The 19,573-nt window shown below is 46.2% G+C and overlaps 1 pseudogene across 1 annotated transcript in view; it reads right to left on the bottom strand.

Moving 5' to 3' along the window:
* The window catches only part of LOC126950782 (uncharacterized), a 47,693-nt pseudogene extending 38,705 nt beyond the window's left edge, over positions 1-8,988 (bottom strand). Inside the window, exons 1-6 of the transcript XR_007724295.1 lie at positions 8,983-8,988; positions 6,622-6,914; positions 6,367-6,562; positions 3,068-3,367; positions 2,853-2,979; positions 1,738-1,851 (exon numbers count right to left, since the gene is read on the bottom strand). The product of XR_007724295.1 is annotated as an uncharacterized LOC126950782 (transcript). The remainder of the gene's footprint in view (positions 1-1,737; positions 1,852-2,852; positions 2,980-3,067; positions 3,368-6,366; positions 6,563-6,621; positions 6,915-8,982) is intronic.
* Between the last annotated feature and the right edge of the window lie 10,585 nt (positions 8,989-19,573).

The following is a 19,573-nucleotide window of genomic DNA, read 5'->3' as shown; positions in this document are numbered from 1 at the left end:
ACATGTGATGTCTTCCCCGGACATCCAGCTTTAAAATTTCTCTCTTTTGTACTCTTTTCCTTTATTTCTCAGACCAGTCAAGACACTTATGGAAATAGAAAAGAACCCATATTAACTATCAGGGGTAGGTTCCCCCGAAAAACCATGAATGTCCTGATGATGACTGGCAAGTGGCCAGCTCGGAACATGCTTCTGCCCTTAGGAAAGTGCAAATCTGACTGAGATGAGATGATGAACATGGGGGATGCGTTTAATTTCACACAAGTGGAGCACAGGAGGGCCTCTAAGGAACACCATCTTTCTCAGTGTCAGACGAAAGGGAAAACCAAGGCAGGTGGGACGGTCAAGGGCGGGTCTTCTGGAGGAATCAGGGGTCGAGCCTTGCAGAGATGTGGTCTCCGTGGTCAAATGACCCAGCAGGTCTTCACTTTAGGAATTTGGTTTTTCTCCTGTGTCCACCTGTCCTTCCCTTAACTTTCAAAGGTGCTGACTGGCTCCAAGGAAATCTGAGACACTGATATCTGGTAACCAGATTCACCTTAAATAAATGTGTGCTTCTAATCATACTGAACCATAAGGCTGACCAAGGTGTGTATGTTCTACAACTGCTACTGGCTTAAATTAAGGTTGAGGTCGGACGCGGTGGCTTATATCTGCAATTACAGCACTTTGGGTGGCCGAGGTGGGCAGATGACCTAACATCAGGAGTTCAAGACCTGCCTGGCCAACATTGGGGGTGAAACCCTGTCTCTACAAAAATACAAAAATTAGCTGGGCATGATGGCGGGTACCCATAATCCCAGTTACTCGGGAAGCTGAGGCAGAAGAAATGCCTGAATCCAGGAGGTGGAGGTTGCAGTGAGCTGAGATCGTGCCATTGCACACCAGCCTGGGAGACAGAGCAGGATTCCCTCTCAAAAATAAATAATAAATAAATAAATTAGACATTGGTTCTCAGAAGCAAGGCCGACTCTTTGCAAAGCTTTGAATTAATCTTGTTTTCAATACACAGTTGCCCCTTGAACAACATGGGTTTGAACTACGCAGGCACACTTATAAGTTAATTTTCTTCTGCCTCTGCCACGCCTGGGACAGCAAGACCAACCCCTCCTCTTCCTCCAGTCTACTCAATCTGAAGATGACACTGAGGAGGATGACCTTTATGATGCTCCACTTCCATTTAATGAGTAGTAAATATATTTTCTTTTCCTTATGATTTTCCTAATAACATTTTTTCTCTAGCTTACTGTAAGTATACAATACACAATACAAGAGCATACATAGTATGTGCTATTCCCTGTTCATAGTATCAAGACTTCTGTTCAATAGGAGACTATCCAGTAGTTAACTTTTTGGAGAGTAAAAAGTTAGATGTAGATCTTCAGCTGCTTGGGATTGGGGGCTGGCGCCCCTGGCCCCTGCATTGTTCAAGGGTCCACTATGCTCCTGCCTTCCCTCTCGGTGTCCTCCTCTCCCTCCCCTCATCTTGTGCCCGGCCTCCGTCTCTTCCTAAAAGATTAGGTTTGCCGCCTGTTTCCCTAATAGAAAGTATTCATTTCTAGAGCATTAGTTGAATAAGTTAGAGGTTAAAACTCAACTATAAAAACTCAGACATAAAACCTGTAACCTTCATGTTTCTCCTCGGCTCTCTCTGGAAAGATCACACCCTTCCTGGCCTTTCCATCTCTGTTTCCCGCACATCACCTGAGGCCTCCCTGGCCTTCTCCCAGCCCTTACCTGGACTCGGGTCCGCAGGAACATCTGGAATCTTGGGGCCAGGGCGGCGCCAGTGGCAGGGCTCCTTCCCTTGTTCAATCTGGGAGAGGACCTCGGGCTTGGAGATGGCGTAGTCTGAGGAAAGACAGAAGGTTAGTTTTTGCCATGTTCCAGTCAGAGCTGGGAACAGTCAGCCCAGGAAACCAACAATGGTCTAGAAACGAAATCTCTTGATTGTTATAGAGCAGTAGCTCTCAACCACAGGCAATTTTGCTCCCTGGGGACATTTGGCAAAGTCTGGAGACAATTCTGGTTGTCGTGCTCAGGGCTGGGGGAGAGGTGACTGGCATCTGGAGAGTAGAGGCCAGGGTTGCTGCCGAACATCCTACGATGCAGAGGATGGCCCCCAACACATAAAATCACCTGGTCCCAAATGTCAACAGTGCTGGGGTGAAGAAACTGCCGCAGAGCGTGCATATTAAACAGCAGTGCACTTGTGCTGACAAAACAACCTCATGTCTGCACTTGCTCCTGTCCTCTCTAACAGGCCTCGCTGCCCTTGGCTCCAGGGTCACAGAGAGGAAATTAGAAGAGGAAATCAGCCCAGGAAGAAACACTGTCCAGGCCCTTCCTGGGCAGGATCAAACAAGGAGAGCAGAGAGTAGTAGCCCAAAAAAATGAGGGAAGAGTAGTTTTGAGGCATGAAGAAAATGTCTGCTCCAAGAAGCACCATTGGCCCATGTTCTCCACTGACCTCGAGGCATGTCGCCATAAGGGCCACGCATGTCTGTAGAAGGCTGAATTAGAAAGAGTCTTTCTCAAATGTGAGTCGATTACACACAGGCTCTGAGAGCAGGAGGGGTCTTCCTTGCTCCAAGTCAGCACCAATAGAAAGGTCCACATCTGAGGCCTGTGTAGGAGGGAAGCCACCACCTTTCCCAGCCTGGTGTTCTGGGACCCTGCGCACAGGGCGAAGGGAGCTTTTAACTCCATCACCCAGGGCTCATCTTTCACAGGAGGTAACAACTCTCAAGGTCAGCGTTTCTGGTGATTTACATATCACTGTCATGAAAACAACCACGTGGAGAGAGAAGTACAGGGACTTCCAAAATCCCATAATGAGTGTCAGGCCTTACCCAAAGAGACCAGCGTCTTGCAGTTGCCCCTCACCACGTGCCTGTATAGCTCCTTCTGCCAGTCCTCCAGCTTGCCCCACTCCTGCTCAGAGAACTACAGAGCCACATCATCAAAGGCCACGGGCACCTGAAACCACAAGTGTCACACTCGCTCACCCACATGCTCACAGTCTCGGCCCCGTGGCCTCCCCAACCCCAGGGTGCCCCAGGGCTACCTTGGGGGACTCCCCCTTGCTGCCCAGGGGCAGCCACAGGATGCAGAAGTTCCCGTTGCGCAGCAGGTTCTCCATGTTCTCCAGCCGCCTCTGCAGCAGCCCGTACTCCTGCAGCAGGGTCCCCAGCACGGCCCACTTGCCCTCTAGCTGGTTCCCGAGCTCCTCGGCTGTCTTCTCGCAGTCGGCCAGCTACTTCTCGGCCATCCCAGTTCGACTTTCTAGGGAAAGCAGGCGAGCAGCCTGCCATTCAATCTTCCTCTCCATGGCATGAATGTTGGCTGCCATTGTCCACGGAGAAATCTTTCAGAAACACAAGAGAAACCGGCATCATTCATTCCATCCATTGTCTTCACTGAGCCCCTCTTTCCCTAGGCATGGGGGAGCTGGGCTGGGAGCCCATATGTGTGGACAAGTGGGGCTATCCTGTACCACATGCCAGATCTCAGGCTGGCAATCACCTGTTTGGGTATGTTAGGTCTATGTCTGGGTGGGTGCCTTTACTCCAGGCCTCTGCAGCACAATGCAGACCCTTCTCACGGTGCTTACCCCCCTACACAGTAATTTCCTACCCACGCCTATACTGTGGGCTCCCTGAACATGGTATTGCATCTTTTCATACCACAGTCCTTGACCCAAGCCTGGCACTCAGTGCAATTTTGCTACGTACACAGTGACTTAGCATTGCTCGGTACTTTAGTGGGGAAATAGTAAACTGCAGATTTACTATAGCCCAGCCTGCACCTCCCCTCATGATTACACAGGAACTGTCTACTGACGATAATGCAGCAAAACAAACAAACAAACAAAACACAAAAAAACACAGCCGATTCACTGAAATGGCACAAACAAGAGTACTACTTATTTTTTGTCCCCTTTTAATATACATAAAAATCTAATAGCCAGTTCCTCTTCCCCCAGGATAGTCTCATTTTGTCCCCTTCCCATCTGCCCCTCCCCACAAGCTAAAATCCCCATGACTGCAAATCTCCATCAGTCCAGAGATTTTTGACACTGCATGAGCCATACAAGATTCTTTCTCTTTCCCAAGTCCCACCCGCTCAACATAAAAATGATGGCCTCGATCATTTTTGTACCTGTACCAGGAGTGGTGACATACAGTCGGGTGATGAAAATGGACATATGTCACAAAGTTACACTTATATATGGGCAAAAACCATCTTAATGAGAGATGAGGGGCCTCCCTGTCCTTGGAAACATTCACATGGCGTATCAGTGACCGGCAGCTGGGGACAAGAAGAACGAGCACATATTGCCTTGGGTGGGGAGCTGGACTATTTGAGCCACCCACTTCTGAAAATGGGACCTACAGGGCAGAGAGGAGCTCCTGGTACCCATGCCCAAGGATCAACGCCTCCTTACAACAATCTGCAAAATAATTCCTCAACAAAAGGTTGGCGATTATTTGCAAAATGAGTAAGTGGCCACTAGAAACCAGTGCGGATTCACTTAGAGAAAGTCACTGAGAACTAGAACGTGGGTGGACACCTCAAAAAATAGAGACAAAAGGAGAGTTTGAGCAAAGGTAGAAAAAAAAACTTGTCCAGCACAGTACTAAAGGGCCTGTCTGGCTGTTTGAAGGAAAGCAGGACCTAAAGAAGGTAGGACTCTAAGGGGTCTTCAAGGCTGGGAGGTTCTGGACAAGCTGAACTGTTTCTAAGCGAAAACCCCAATGTGGGTGGGAGTCTTGCTCTCAAGGAGTAGGCGGCCCTGCAAGTACCCAGGTGAGCTGGCTTGGTGCTGGGTTTGAGTCCGCCCTCCACCTAAGGCCACTGTTCCTTCCCTCACCTCTCCTTTCTTAGATCAGTCCCTGTCACGTAAAGTCAAACGCCAAGAGTTTACTCCAGAAGCTTCCTTTCAACTGGTCACCAGCTCCCCATCCACTGAAATCCTCCCCATCCTCCACGTGCATTATTACGGTCTTTGTGTGGCATGAAAGGGACCTCTGCATAAACTACTTTATTAAGAAAATATTAGTCTTTTACAGATGGACAACAAGGTGCATGGTTTTCTTACAATTCTGATGGGGCCAGGAAGCCCTGTGTAAGGCCTTCACACTATGTGGTGGGAGGTGGCGACTGTGCGCTGCTCGCTCCAGCCCAGATTCTTACTGTCTGGTGGCTGGAATATGTGGGGCTGTCGTTAGACTCCTGCCACGGGAGCCGAAACTCTTTGCTTGAGAGGAGCTGATGGTAAGAGGAGCTGGATCCCTCACCCACTGCCCACCCGCAGGATGAAGTCCAGCCATGCAGGCCCCTTCCTAGTCTCTCTCTGCAGACTCCTTTCCCACTGCCTCAAACCAAAACCATCTTCTCCAGGCTCATGGACTCTTTTCTGTTCCTCAACACGCCCTGCACTGTCCCGTCTCTCTGCGCCTTTGCCCAGGCACTCCTCCCTACCTGAAAGCACCACGGGTCTAGTTGGGCCTGAAATCTTAGCCTTCCCTAAAAGCCGGGCTCAAATCACAGAGGCGCAGAACATCAGGAGAGCATCAGGCCATGAGGGGTGGACGGCGGTACCAGGCGGCCCCCTGACGCTCCTTCCCCCGGAGCCCACCGCAAGCTTCCACCTGGGCGCCAGCACTCACCCCTTTCTGTTTTGCACAATTATTGCCCGCGTACCTGTCTGCTTGGTCCTTGAACACACAGCCACTGTGTGTCTTTTCACGCTTCCAGGTGTGCCAGCCTAGGCAAGTTAACTTCTCTAGGCCCCAGGTTTTTCTTTTGCATGACAGAGATTAACACCAGTACCCATCCCACTGGCTTGCTGTGAGGACAGAAAGACAGACTATCGCCTCAACAGGGCTTGGTGCAGTACCTGGCTCTATATCCCCTTCCGCGCCGACCCCGGGGAGCTGGGCAAGTAAGGGGTGTCGGTGTATGCGGATTCGAAGCCACACAACTCCCAGGTACCACTAAGCCGCTGGGAGGAGCTGGGGGAGGGACCCACAGGCAAAGCGCCAGGCAGAGAAAGGAGCCTCGGGTGGAGAGACGCAGACTTAGGGTACAGCGGCTGGGGCGGGCGCAGGAAGCCCCGGAGAGGCCAAGGAACTTGGCGTGGGGCGGCCCGGGGCGGAGACAACCGTTCCGCCAGCCCTCCGGCTCGGCCCGGAGTGGGGGTCCCGGCTGGCAGGCGCAGTAGGCCCCGGCGGACCCCGCGCTCCGGTTCCCCGGAGCCCCAGGCGCGTTAGTACGGTCCGACTGCCGGAGCCCCCGTGTGCCGGGCCCGGGTCGCCCGGGGCACCCAGGCCACAAGTCCGTGCGCGCGCTGATCGCCCTTACCGGAGCCGCGGCCACCTCCTCCGTGGCCCTGCGCTGTCCGTCGCGGCCCGAAGAAAGTCGCCGCGGTGCTGCGCGCGGCCCCACGCAGGCCCCGCCTCCCAGTGCTCTCCGCAGACTGCGCCCGCCCGGCCTTGCCCCCCGCCGCCGCTTCTCCCTGGCTACCCCTGCCTGGAGCCGCCCGCAGTCGCACCAACACCTTTAGCGCCCGGCAGGTCCACGCTGTATCCTGGGAGCCGGCGCGGCCGACTAAGGCACTTGAGGCTTCCTGGAGGCAGGCAGCCGCGCAGCCCCACCTGCAGCTCCGGAGGCGAACTGCAGGCGCGAAGCCCGCCTGGCCCGCGACCCGGCGCTGACCCCGCGACCCCTGGCCGACCCCTCACCCATCCCCCGACTGCCGAGTGCGCGCGCGCAGTCACTGCGCTGGCCCGGGTGCACTGGCAGGGCCCTCCCCGGTGACCTTGGGCAGTGTGGCCCCCTCGCCCAGCTGGGCCCTGGCGCGCCCGAACAGGCACTTCTGCCGCCTGAGGTCCGGGGCCTGGAGGTTTGGGCTGTTTTCGGGGGGCAACTATAACTCACCCCCCATCTGTGTTTGAAGTGGAATAAATACTTCGAACAATAGGAATATACCGGTAGACGCCACTTAACATTTTCTACCATGTGTTTACTACAGTAAATATTTTTTAATGGCATGAGCAATGGAACGCAATACCATCATTGAACATTTTGGGGAAGAACTTGGTATGGACAGATGTTCATGATACTTTAAGAGAAAAAGAGATATTTAAGAGAAAGAGATAATTAAGAGAAAAAGCCTGTCCAGAACGATCCTGTCTTTGTTTTGAAATTAACACTTTAAAACAATATATGACATGATATGTAGCGTTATATATACTCTATATATAGCGTTATATATACTATATATAGTTATATATACTCTATATACGTTATATATATCTATAGTTTTGAAAGTTTGGAAGCATACATATGTCAACATAGACTAAGCAGTTTTCTTTAATAGACCACAGGCCTTTTCCCAATTCATGTTTTTATTTTTCAATAACAAGGACAGTATTTTTAAACAAGGAGAGAAAAATAAAAATTTAAAAGTCCTTAAGAGGCTGGGGATGGAGGACGCCTTGGACGGGCGCCCCCACGTGGTTACAGAGGCGCATTGCTCTTCAGATTCCTGGGCTGAGCGGGGCTCTTTCCAGCTGGGGAAACTGCTCCATGTGGTGCGGAGTCTACGGGGCTTGCCAGGCTTAGGGACTGGGATCTGAACATTCTCTGCTAGTTTCTCCTTTTTTTCTTTTTTGAGACGGAGTTTCACTCTTGTTACCCAGGCTGGAGTGCAATGGCGCGATCTTGGCTCACTGCAACCTCCGCCTCCAGGGTTCAAGCCATTCTCCTGCCTCAGCCTCCTGAGTAGCTGGAATTACACCACCACGCCAGGCTAATTTTGTAGTTTTTTTTAGTAGAGACGGGTTTTCTCCATGTTGGTCAGGCTGGTCGCGAACTCAGGACCTCAGGTGATCCGCCCGCCTCGGCCTCCCAAAGTGCTGGGATTACAGGCATGAGCCACCGCGCCCGGCTGTTCTCCCCTAGTTTCTCTTCATCAGTGTGGGCTGAATGTACAGCCCGGGCATCATCTGGGTTGCATTCTTGTTTGTGTATAAAAATGGAATTGCCCCAGGAGTCGTGTGGGGGAAGACCTTACTCATAGTGTTGCCAATGCTCCTGCATCCGACTTTCTTCTTCAGGTCACAGGCACTACCCAGCTATTCTCTGATGCCTCTCATCTCTGGGTGATTGTCCCTCAAATGAGGGGGTTTAGACATTTCCTGCCTGGAGCCCTTGGCATCGTTTGTCTTTTGGAGTAAATCCCACAGAGGGTAAAATCACCCTACTCACCCCATGAGCTGTAGGAGAATGTCCCCGGACCTGCCCCTAGGGTTTATCCTGTTTTTTTCTTTTTCCCTTCAGCTCTTCCACGTGATTCCTTCCCCTCTCAAGTGACACATCTCCTCTGCTAGGGGTGGACCCATGTTTTATGGGTCTGAAGCTTGTGTAATCTGGAAGAACATTATTAAGAAAAAGCCTCATAAAATTACAAATGTAGAAGGAGGCACAGAGCTGGTGCAGGGGAGGCACTCTGAAGCTTCTTTAGCTTCATTGTAAGGTCCTGGATTAAAAAAAAAAAAAATCCAGCAGAGGCATCAAACATACCCAAGCATTGTCTAGGCTGGGACATGTGCACCAGGGATATTGTAGGGGGAACTGGGAGTCAGGAGACCCATCAGTTCTGTCATTAACCAGTCGAGATCCTTGGGCAAGTCAGTCAGCCCTTGCCTCATATGTAAAGTGAGGAGATTGGCCTAGACCATTCTGCAAACATCCCTGAGTCCAGCCTTCCTTTCACCACTTGTTACGGGACTCAGTAGAAGACCACTGCTTCCACTCTCACTGTGGCCTTTTTGCGGGTCACCCTGCATGATAATTTACCTCTGTTATCAAGACAACAATGTGCTGATCAGTCCCTGCCCTGTTGCCTGGAAGATCCTACTCCCGGATTACCTTGGAAAAGGGGCTTATTCTTGTTAGAGGAGACAGAGGTGTTACCTCCATGGCAATATGGCCCCTAGGGGAACTAGTGCTTTCATGGTGTGTCCCATGGTGTGTCCTGGAGGACATGAGCAGTGGGGCAAAGTGCAGTCTGGACTTAAGTGACCATCTGTGTGTCTCTTGAAGGAATTTAACATCATCATAGAAATCACTGTGGAATTCAGTGTTTCCCAGGTCCTCAGATCAGGAGTGGAGAGGAGTGGCTGCCTTAGCTGCCTTCTGAGAAGGCTGCCAGGGCTACAAGGCAAAAGGCCTGTGGGTAAAGGAGGAAATTCCAGTAGGAGGGAAAGACAGTTCACAGATGGGACAGTTTACCAGCTCCTGTAACAACAGAAGAGGCAGGGCCTTGGCATAGATGAGGAGGTGAAAACGAGCTAACCCAAGTGTTACTCCAAGTGTTCCTTCTAAGAGGGACAGGGCTCTGCCTGCCATCAGAAAGGTCATGAGGGAGGCTGGACACAGTGGCTCATCCCAGCACTTTGGGAGGTTAAGGCAGGAGGATCGCTTGAGGCCCCGAGTTTCAGACCAGCCTGGGCAACATAGTGAGACGTCTGCTCTACAAAAAAAAAAATAATAAAAATAAAAAGTATTAGCTGGGTATGGTGGCACACACCTGTGGTCCCAGTTAGTTGAGAGGCTGAGGCAGGAGGATTGCCTGAGCCCAAGAGTTGGAGGCTGCAGTGAGCTATGATTGTTTCACTGCACTCCAGCCTGGGTAACAGTGCAATACTCTGTCACTTAAAAAAACAATGAAAAAGTCAAGTGGGGTTGTTCTCCTGCAACATTTTTTGGTCCTTGAAACTAGGTTAACATTGGCCATTTTAAGGCTTTTGGGGATTCCAAAATCCACTCAGCTACTGCCGTCTCACTATTTCTTGGAGTTGCTCCTTCTCCATCATTCTCCATGTATATTAACTGAGGAAGTGGAGCTGGAAGAATCATCTTTGTCCTAGATTGCAGTTGTGTTGAAAGTGCCCTGAATGGAATACCGGGCCCAGAGGGTCAGACCCAACTCTGTCATTAAGTGTGTTAGAACAGACACGTCAGTCACACGAAGTTTCTTTTGTGGGTGTCCACCGTGACAGGAACTGGAGGGTGACTCTGAAGGCCATTCTAGCAGTGCTTTTCCAGGCTGCCACCCCCACGCAGGAACTCAAGGCAGGGAAGACACAGGATCCGGGGTATCTGAGGAGGAGAGACTGCCTCCTGTTATACACAAGGTCAGTGAGTTTTCACTCAGGTGGGTCTGGCAGCTCCTATGAGCTTCCATCGTGAAGTGGCATCTCATAGGTTCCTGGTGATCTGGGTATGACTATAAAAGTCAAAGATATTAATTAACCCACACAATAGCAGGATAGGGTATAGCTCAGGGGTAGAGTATTGGACTACAGATCCAACAGGACACCAGTTCAAATCCAGATAACCCCTCTGGCTTTTCAATTTTGACATTTTAAATAGGTGCCTATATTTTAACTTCTTTTCTATTAGACAGTAGAGTAAAGATTTCACTTTTTCTGGAACCAGCAAATGGTGAGGGTAGAATGTGGTGGTTTTATACATTTTAGGGAGACATGAGATATCAATCAATATGTGTAAGATGTACATTGGTTCAGTCCGGAAAGGTGGGACAACTTGAGGTGAAGGCAGGACAACTTGAGGTGAAGGCAGGACAACTTGAGGTGAAGGCAGGACAACTGAAAGGAGGGAGGGGGCTTCCAGGTCACAGGTAGATAACAGACAAATTGTTGCACTCTTTTGAGCTTCTGAGGAGCCTCTCCAAAGGAGGCAATCAGATATGCATTTGTCTCAGTGAGCAGAGGGGCGACTTTGAATAAAATGGGAGGCAGGTTTGCCCTAAGCAGTTCCCCGCTGGACTTTTCCCTTCACGTTAGTGATTTGGGGGCCCCAAGATTTATTTTCCTTTCACACTTAAGTGTACAGTACTTGAAACTGGACCTGTGGCTGGGTGCGGTGGCTCACACCTGTAATCCCACCACTTTGGGAAGCCGAGGTAGGCGGATCACGAGGTCAAGAGTTCGAGACCAGCCTGGACAACATGGTGAAACCCCATCTCTACTAAGAATACAAAAATTAGCTGGGCATGGTGGTGCATGCCTGTAATGCCAGGTACTGTGGAGGCTGAGGCAAGAGAATCTCTTGAATCTGGGAGGTGGAGGTTGCAGTAAGCCGAGATCACGCCACTGCACTCCAGCCTGGGCAACAGAGCAAGACTCCATCTTGGGGAGAAAAAAAAAAACAAAAACTGGACCAGAACAGCATCTTCACGAACAAAGGCTGTTTCAGCATTTCCTAGTTGTCTTAATTTTTCCCCTTCTCGATCCAGGCATTCCCCCTGGGATGGGGTGGTATTGGTCTTCTAATTCCAAGACAAACCACGAGGATTTATAGCTCAGTGAGTGAGCCCTTATAAGGCCAAGAGAGTTTGCAGAGGATGAAATGTCAACAGGTTAAAATATAAGTAAAGTTCCATGTTGTGTTTAAATTTTGTAACTATCAAAGGCAATTTTATGTCATATTTAAGCTTTAAAAGCAAACTTCTGCAGAAGGGATTATATCAACCATCTCAAAAGCTCAAGGATGTGATAGCATTCTGTGTTTTAGAGAACAAACAGCTTTTTTGGTACAAAATCTCAAAATTCATGGAGGTTCAGCTATACAGCATAGAATTCAGAAGCACAATTCGTGATTTTTAGTATCCCTTACACTAATCACCTTTTATGAATCTTTTTCAGAACTACCTAAAATACGTTTACTAATTCTTTTGATTTCTATGAACAACAGAAGTTTCCACTTTAGATAGGTTAAAAACAGGTTCTTGTAATAAAACTATGTGACAGCAACAAAGTCTTATTATCTTTACATTGGATGGCAAGAAAACACAACAGAGAAGCAAGTACTGAAGACAGAGCCTGGTCAAGTGTAGTGTCACTTGAGGCTCTGTCTAATTTGATCGTTTAGCAAATGGCACTTTGCTCTACTCCCCTGAGCTGAAAATATTCTGTATCCTGTGACCTTTCTTCTTAGTATAAGATGTAGGGGCCTGAATAATAACACTTCTTTTATCTTTGGTGTCATGCTTCATAATTTCCTTTTCATTAAAGCAGATTCCTTTTGTTAACAAGATATTCGAATTTTTTATTTAGTACTTTTTTTTCCTCCAAAAAGTGGCATTGGTAACTCAAACAAGAAATGCTAGAGGGGTTGGACACCCCATTCCCCATAGTGAGCTTATTTCACATTGCAGGCCTGTTTCACAACAGTTCATATACACTGTAAATATATATACTACTTTCTACCCACAAAAACTTAAATTTTTTAAGAAGTGGTTTTTGCTGTTCTAGTTTCACAAACACTTAGAGCTTTGGCCTAGAACTTGGGTACTTGCCCCTTTCCCGTCCCTGCCATCCAATGCCTTCTGATAGTGAAAATGGTCTCTCCGGACAGCCTCCTTCCTGTATCCCCATTACTGTTTCAGCTCCTCCACCCAAGCCCGCCAGCCCTCCAGCTATTCTGTAAACAGTCTCCTTCCTCCTTAGCCTTGCTCTGCGAGTCTGTCTTTTCATCCCTCCTTTTACACCTGAAGGCCGGCTTTCCCCTGAAGCCATCCCTCCCCTTCAACCTCCAGAACTGAGAGGGTGGGTTCTCCTTCTCAGCCTCGTTCTCCACGTTGCCCCCAAACCCCAGCTCCTCCACCATCCCTCCCTGCTTCTCCTCTCTCAAAGCCATTTCCTTCCACCACGCTCTCCTCTCCATGTTTGTGTCTTCTCCACAAACTTAGTGGAAATTTTTAGAACCAGGCTAACAATCATATTTTCCTCACCTCCTCCTGCTTTCATCCTCAGGAATGTCAAACTCCACAGCAATGTGCTTCCAATGCTAAGGCCTCACCAGATTTTCATCTTCCTGGCTCTAGGAATGTTCACAAACTCCGCTCACTGCGGCTCTCAAGGTGTGCGGTAAGGCAGAGGTTCAGAGTTTTCCACCAGTGTCTTCTACGTTGCTTCTTGGTTATCAGCTGAGCACACAGCTTCCCAGAAGGAAAACTGCACTTCCCAGATCCCCTGGAGCTGTGAGGCCACAGGCACAAGGCTGGTCAATGAGATGCAGGTGAAAGTGATGGGTGTACTTACATGGAGAGGCTTGTCTTTCCTCCTTCCTACTGGCGGGGAGGTCGATGAGATGCTAATGTGGGTGATGGCATACTGGAATGAAAGCCAAGCTGGCCAGACAGCCAGAAAGAAGAACTCGGGTTCTTGACCCTATGGAAAGCCATCCCTGGACCACCTACCTGTGGACTTCTATGTGGGAGAAAAGGAAGCTTCTGGTTTATTTGCTTGTTTTTGTTTTGCTTCCATCCTTTGTTATTTTGCGTGTTCAGCATTCATAGCCAAACCTGATCACCACTTAAACCATTCCCTTTCAAGATCTTAGAATCACAAAAGTCCTTTTATGACATGTTTTCTGATGTTTACATGTTCTTACTGTTACCGAAAATGTTTCATTATCCTCATTTTGACCTTAATCTTGTCCACCTCTCTCTGTTCCCATGACCCCAGGGCCACCTTGGGGCTCAGCTATCTGCCTGCCCATTATTGACCCCATGTTTGGCCTCTCAGTCACGATTCCGGCTCCTTTGAGAGCTTGGCCTGTGGTCTGTCTACCTCCCTCATTAGCCCTTCTGCTTCTGGGGATACACACGCCTTTGGCCTTTTCCACCTTTTCTCTGGGGGAGCCAGTCTTTGCTGGAGTAAATTGTAGAGCCAGGCAAATGGTCCCACTGGAAATCTACACCAGTTTGACCTCAACCAGTGCCTCTCTCTAATGAGCAATGATTCTATTCCTTTCTAATTCACCTCTTCTCCATTTCCCACAGTGCTTGCTTCATGCTTTGCCCTTCTTGCCAAGTAATGATTCCCACCCTACCTCCTTGATTCTCTTTGGAAGACTTTGTTTTCTACCTGGCTGAGAAGACCAAGGCCATGGAGGCCCCCCAGCATCCTCTGCTGCTCTGCATCTTCACCTCCTCATCCCCTCCAGGCTAAGAGGAAAAGCCTGCCTGCTCCTCTCTAGAGCACATCCTGTGTTCTTCATCCACCCCTTGGCTTTCCCTGAGATCTCATTCCATCAATATATCCTCTCTTTTTGTTGACACATTTGAGCACATTCATATATGTATTGGCCATTCACGATATACAGGGAACCCTACAGGCACATATTTGCAGCAGTTATGGCAAACTGTGTGTGCTTTGATAGACATACAGGTGCCATGGGAGCATGTGGCTGGGGTCCCGCCCATCAAGAGGGTCAGGAGGGCTTCCCAGGAGAACACCCACCCAATCACTGAGATTGTGCTTGTCACAGTCCTTGGTTGTTGGGGTCCATGCCAGGGGTGGTGGAGAATGAAAGAACACACAAAAGACAAAGACACACAGAGAACATGGCGGCCGCGCTCAGAGCCTCCGCCTCACTTTATTTATACCCCATAAACCCCACGTCAGCCGAAAGAATGCAATGTAAAACAAACTTTCTTTTTCCAGATGTAACCTTTTACTCAGTTTCTTGTTTCTATGTTCTTTCTTATCTGCCCGCCTTCTTGGCGCCTACGGGAGTTCATTAAAAGTTCAATTGGAGATACTGTCCTTGAGCCCTATCTATTCTCAGCATACTGTTTTCAAAGGCCCCTGCATTTCCCCCTTTTTGTTTTGTTTTGCCTCAGTCTTAAAAAGGTAGCCTATATTTGTTTCTGTGTTTTTTTTTGTTTTTGGAGGCGACGGAGGGAGCATCGGATCACCAAAAGAAGTAGACCCAATTCGAGTGCCCAAAACAATATATTTTTGGAGATTGTAGAAATCTATGTTTTCATTTGGGTCTATGGGTTAAAGGCAGTAAGGCGTTGACCCAGCTCTTGCAGGGTTATGGTTTCAGACAACACATGTAATTGTTGTCGAAATGCTTCGGAAATGTTCTGAGTGAGCTCTGGGATGTCTAAACTAATATTTTTATGGCCTATTAATAATTTTCGGATTATGGTCTAATTTTGAGAGATGTTAAAAGGCACAGGTGTTACACAAAATTGAGTGGAGTTCCAATCACATTGTAATGTCATCTGAGTACTGAGTACAGTGAGCTGATCTCCAAGCCATGTCAATGCTTGCTCTATGTTGTCCAATCTTTCAGCAAGTTGAGAATAAATGTTTCGTTGTTGAAGCCATAACCGGTGAGATTGCTCGTGCCATTGCTGCACAAATTCAGCATTTTGTATACTTTGATGTAGAGCGAGCCCTGCTACGGCCGCAGTGGAGGCGATGGCGACAAGGCTCATCACCGAGGCAATTATAAGTCTAAGGGCATGGCGGGTTCACTGGAGAGAAGTCTAAGTATAAGTTTCAAGAGGTGATGCTCCCCACGGTTGCGTAAGGTTAACAGGTAGCTAAATTTCTTTATGAGTCCTGAGGATATAAATATCTCTAGTAAAGTTGTGCCACCAAGAATGATTGAGGCAAGACAAAAATGTACACGTATCTGTACAATTAACAATTCCCGTATTATTATCACATGTCAAATTTCCCGCTAATAATAGGTAGGGCTTACGGACACAAGTAATAATATATTGGGAGGTATTCCAATATAACTGAATATGAAAGGAGTTATTTGGGTTAGAAAGATTAAGGGACATATTCCCCACAAAAGTGTTAATGGCATCGCCTGCAGCTAACAACTTCCAAAGATGACTCTGTACTTCAGGCCTCTTTTATGCCATATTAAGGTTTCATTACTGTTAGCAGCAATACTTTTATTTACCCAGTGTCATTTCAAAGGTATGTGACTAAATTTTATTTGAAAATCACCGTGCACACTCTAATCAGTTATTTACATTCCATTGTATTCTAATAAAATTTGGGGTTTAGTTCCCTGACATTGTTGTCACTCCAGCACCTCAATATTAGGAGAAACCTCTAGAATAGGACAAAAAAGTAAAGAACTAGGAATAGTTTCATTACTATATATAGTATGATTATATTAAAAACTTTTAGTTACAATAATAACAGTATTAGCAGCCACATGACTATGATTATAACAAACAGCCCAGGCTTCATGCGATTTTCGGAGACAATGAGAACTATTTCCCATACATATTGGAACTCTTTCCACTCCAAATTGATATGTGTTGTTTATAATTCTCGTTTTTCGTTCTATATTGTCCTTGTCTATATAGGGGGACGGCATCCAAGTAGTGTCATTGGTGAAAACCTTAATTTCCGCCTCCCCCCAGGCGACTCCCTGATACAAGGGCGGAAAGGGAATATAAGTCCAATATTCATACAAAGCCTCACTAAGAGAAATAAGTCCCCCACCGAGGCACATCCAACAAAACAAGAAATGTATGCTGAATCTAGTTTTCTTTTCAACAGGGTTTTAATCATCTTGTAGGAAACTACTCAGGTCCGCTCCCTGTAAGGACAAGAGCATAGCCCCGTCCCTGTTTTAGAACTTGCCCTTGAACATACTAACCTTCTTCATTAGGATACCAAAGCTTTAAACTGTCAGCGGGGACTATCACCGAGGGAGGTGAGGAAAGATGGGTTACGGCAGCGGAATCTTGCAATTGTCTCCATTGATTCAAAAAAATTAAGGTGGCCGGGCGCGGTGGCTCAAGCCTGTAATCCCAGCACTTTGGGAGGCCAAGACGGGCGGATCATGAGGTCAGGAGATCGAGACCATCCTGGCTAACACAGTGAAACCCCGTCTCTACTAAAAAATACAAAAAAAGTAGCTGGGTGAGGTGGCGGGCGCCTATAGTCCCAGCTACTCGAGAGGCTGAGGCAGGAGAATGGCGTGAACCCGGGAGGCGGAGCTTGCAGTGAGCTGAGATCCGGCCACTGCACTCCAGCCTGGGCGACAGAGCAAGACTCCGTCTCAAAAAAAAAAAAAAAAAAAAAAAAAAAAAAAAAAAAAAAATTAAGGTAAAAAGAACCTTCAAAATCTGGTTTCAAAATCTGGTTTCTGGGGGGCTCATTTTCCCCCTTTTTGTTTTAGTAGTTGAGTTTTTAAAGTTAAATTTGCGCGCTTAATGATGGCTTGACTTTGACTGTTGTCCGGGATATTGGTGATATGTTGAATATTGTATTGCTGTAAGAAAACTTGTAATTTATGAGAGACATAGGCAGGGGCATTATCAGTTTTAAGTATAAGAGGAATGCCCATGATGGCGAAACAAGCTAAGAGATGTGTAATAACAGAATTAGCTTTTTCAGATGGCAACGGAGTGGCCATTTGAAAATGAGAAAAGGTATCAATGGTATGATGAACATATTTTAATCGTCTAAAAGAAGGGACACCTTGTGGATTAACCCCAGGATGGAAGGATGGAATGTTTAAAGGAGCACAGGAAAGACAAGCTCGAATAAGAGAACGAGCTTGTTTTGTTTTGTAGCATGTAGGTGGCTGATTAAAAATGAATCAATCTGAGTATTATCATGAACTAATGGTCTAGGAAATTGAGAATGAGAACGAAGATGAGTGATGAATAAAGGAGCTCGACGTTGGCTCAAAGTAGAAGATAACAAGGAAAAGAGTTTTTGAAGAGAAGAAGTAGTACAAAGAGGTAAAGTGGCCTGAGAAATGTAAGAAGTAACATAAACGGCGTATTGAGAATCACTAACAATGTTATAACTAGTAGTAGGGAAATCAAGTAAGACCATGAGAATAGTAAATAGTTTTTTTTGTTGTATTGAGGGATAAGGATAAACTGTAACTCGAGATTGATGAACACTCTAATATCTAGTCTTATCATTGTTATTAGCGTCCGTAAAAAAGGTGGGACCTTGAACAGGAAATATAGAAATTGGTGAGAAAGGCAACACAGAATGTTGCCTAAAAAATGAAAAGATTGGAGACTTAGGATATTGGGTAGAAAATTGTCTAACAAAAGAAGCGCAAGCAACTTGCCAAGAATCAGAAGTTGTAAGAAGATAAGTGATCTGATTATGAGTGAATTGAGGAATAATAATTAAGGAAGGATCTCTTCTTCAAAGTTGTTGACAGTGATGTCGTTTTTTGATGATCAGTTTAGCTAAACGATCGATATAAGTAGTCAAGCGTTTAGATATTTTATTGGACAAAATGATCTATTTTAGTGGTTGACTAGTTTGATGAATCATTCTTGTGGGAGAAGGTAAAGTATGAAATAAACAAAAGGAAGGGCCTTTTGAAGTTGTTTTTTAACAAGCTGGAGTTTCTGTAAAGCCAAAGGAGTTAAATGGCGTGAGTTGTTTAAGTCACTGTCTCTTTCTAGAATAGAAAAAAGATGTTATAACTGATATGTTGGTATTTCTAAAACTGGACGCATTTAATTAATGTCTCTTAGAAGCTTTTGAAAATCATTTAATGTTTTTAAATGATTACGTCGAATTTGAATTTTATGGGGTTGAATATTTTGTGCCCCCAAGGTAGAACCTAAATATTGAATAAGAAAATTTAGTTAAATTTTTTTTGTGGCAATATTAAGTGAGTAGAAAGAAAGCTGAGTTTGTAATGATACAAAAGCATCTTGTTGTTTTTCTCTGGTTTTAACTTTGTGGGATAAGGGCAGGATTAGGAAGACCGGGCTGTAAACTTTTTTTAGGTTGAATGTAAACATTTATAGTTTTAAGAACAAGACAAAGACGGGAATTCTATGCAGAAGTATGTGGCTTTAGATTTCTCTCGGCCATTTGTTTTTTGACTTATTTTTTTTTAAATTTTAAGTATTTTTTTAGATAATGGCCACTGTTTTATTTAAAGAGGAGTGGTCGTTTTACACTTTAATTATAAAACTTGAGGCTGGTGAACAGTGGCTATGAGTTTAAAGGATTGTAGCTCATTTTGAACATATTTTTGACAGCTGAGGAAATATGAAGAATGTTTAAAAAAGCACCAAATTGTTATGAAAGATTTTGTCTTTAAAGATTAATATTGATAGGAATAATATAAAAAAACATTTGACCTTGTTGACTTTTAGGACCGACACAGGTTAAAGGTTTTACGTTTTGATAAACCACAGAAGCAGCACTTAAGCCAGTGAGTATAACTGAAACTTGTCTTTTTTTTTATTGTATAGGCCAATAATTTAAACAAATGATAGACATATTTATCTCTGTATTAATTAACTCTTTTAAAACTATTTCATTAATGTGCAATGAACATAAGGGCTTTTGATTAGAAACTAAAGTTTCTTAAAAAACAGTTTTTTTTTGTGCTATCAAACCCTCTTTATTGAGAATACGTTTTTCTGTTTTTAGGCGTATAAATTGTGAACTTGTACCATAATAAGAATTTTATTAGTAACATCAAGATTAATGATTTCTGAAATCATCATTAACTTTTATATAGTACTGTTGTTTTGACCTAACAAAAGTCCTATATGTCTTTTTGGCAAAGGGCCACACACTCTAATAGCTAATTTATATACTCCTCTATTAGGAGACAAAGTATAAGGCTGAGTAATAGCTAAGTCAGCAGTGGCGCTCTGCTTAGTTGTCGCATAAAGCTGAGAAACTGGGGTGAGGTGTGGGATCCTTAAGGAGGA

The sequence above is a fragment of the Macaca thibetana genome, chromosome 3 (genome assembly GCF_024542745.1).
Source record: "Macaca thibetana thibetana isolate TM-01 chromosome 3, ASM2454274v1, whole genome shotgun sequence".
Classification (NCBI taxonomy): domain Eukaryota; kingdom Metazoa; phylum Chordata; class Mammalia; order Primates; family Cercopithecidae; genus Macaca; species Macaca thibetana.
Note: the sequence above shows the minus strand (reverse complement) of the source record. Positions and strands in the feature narration are given on the sequence as shown.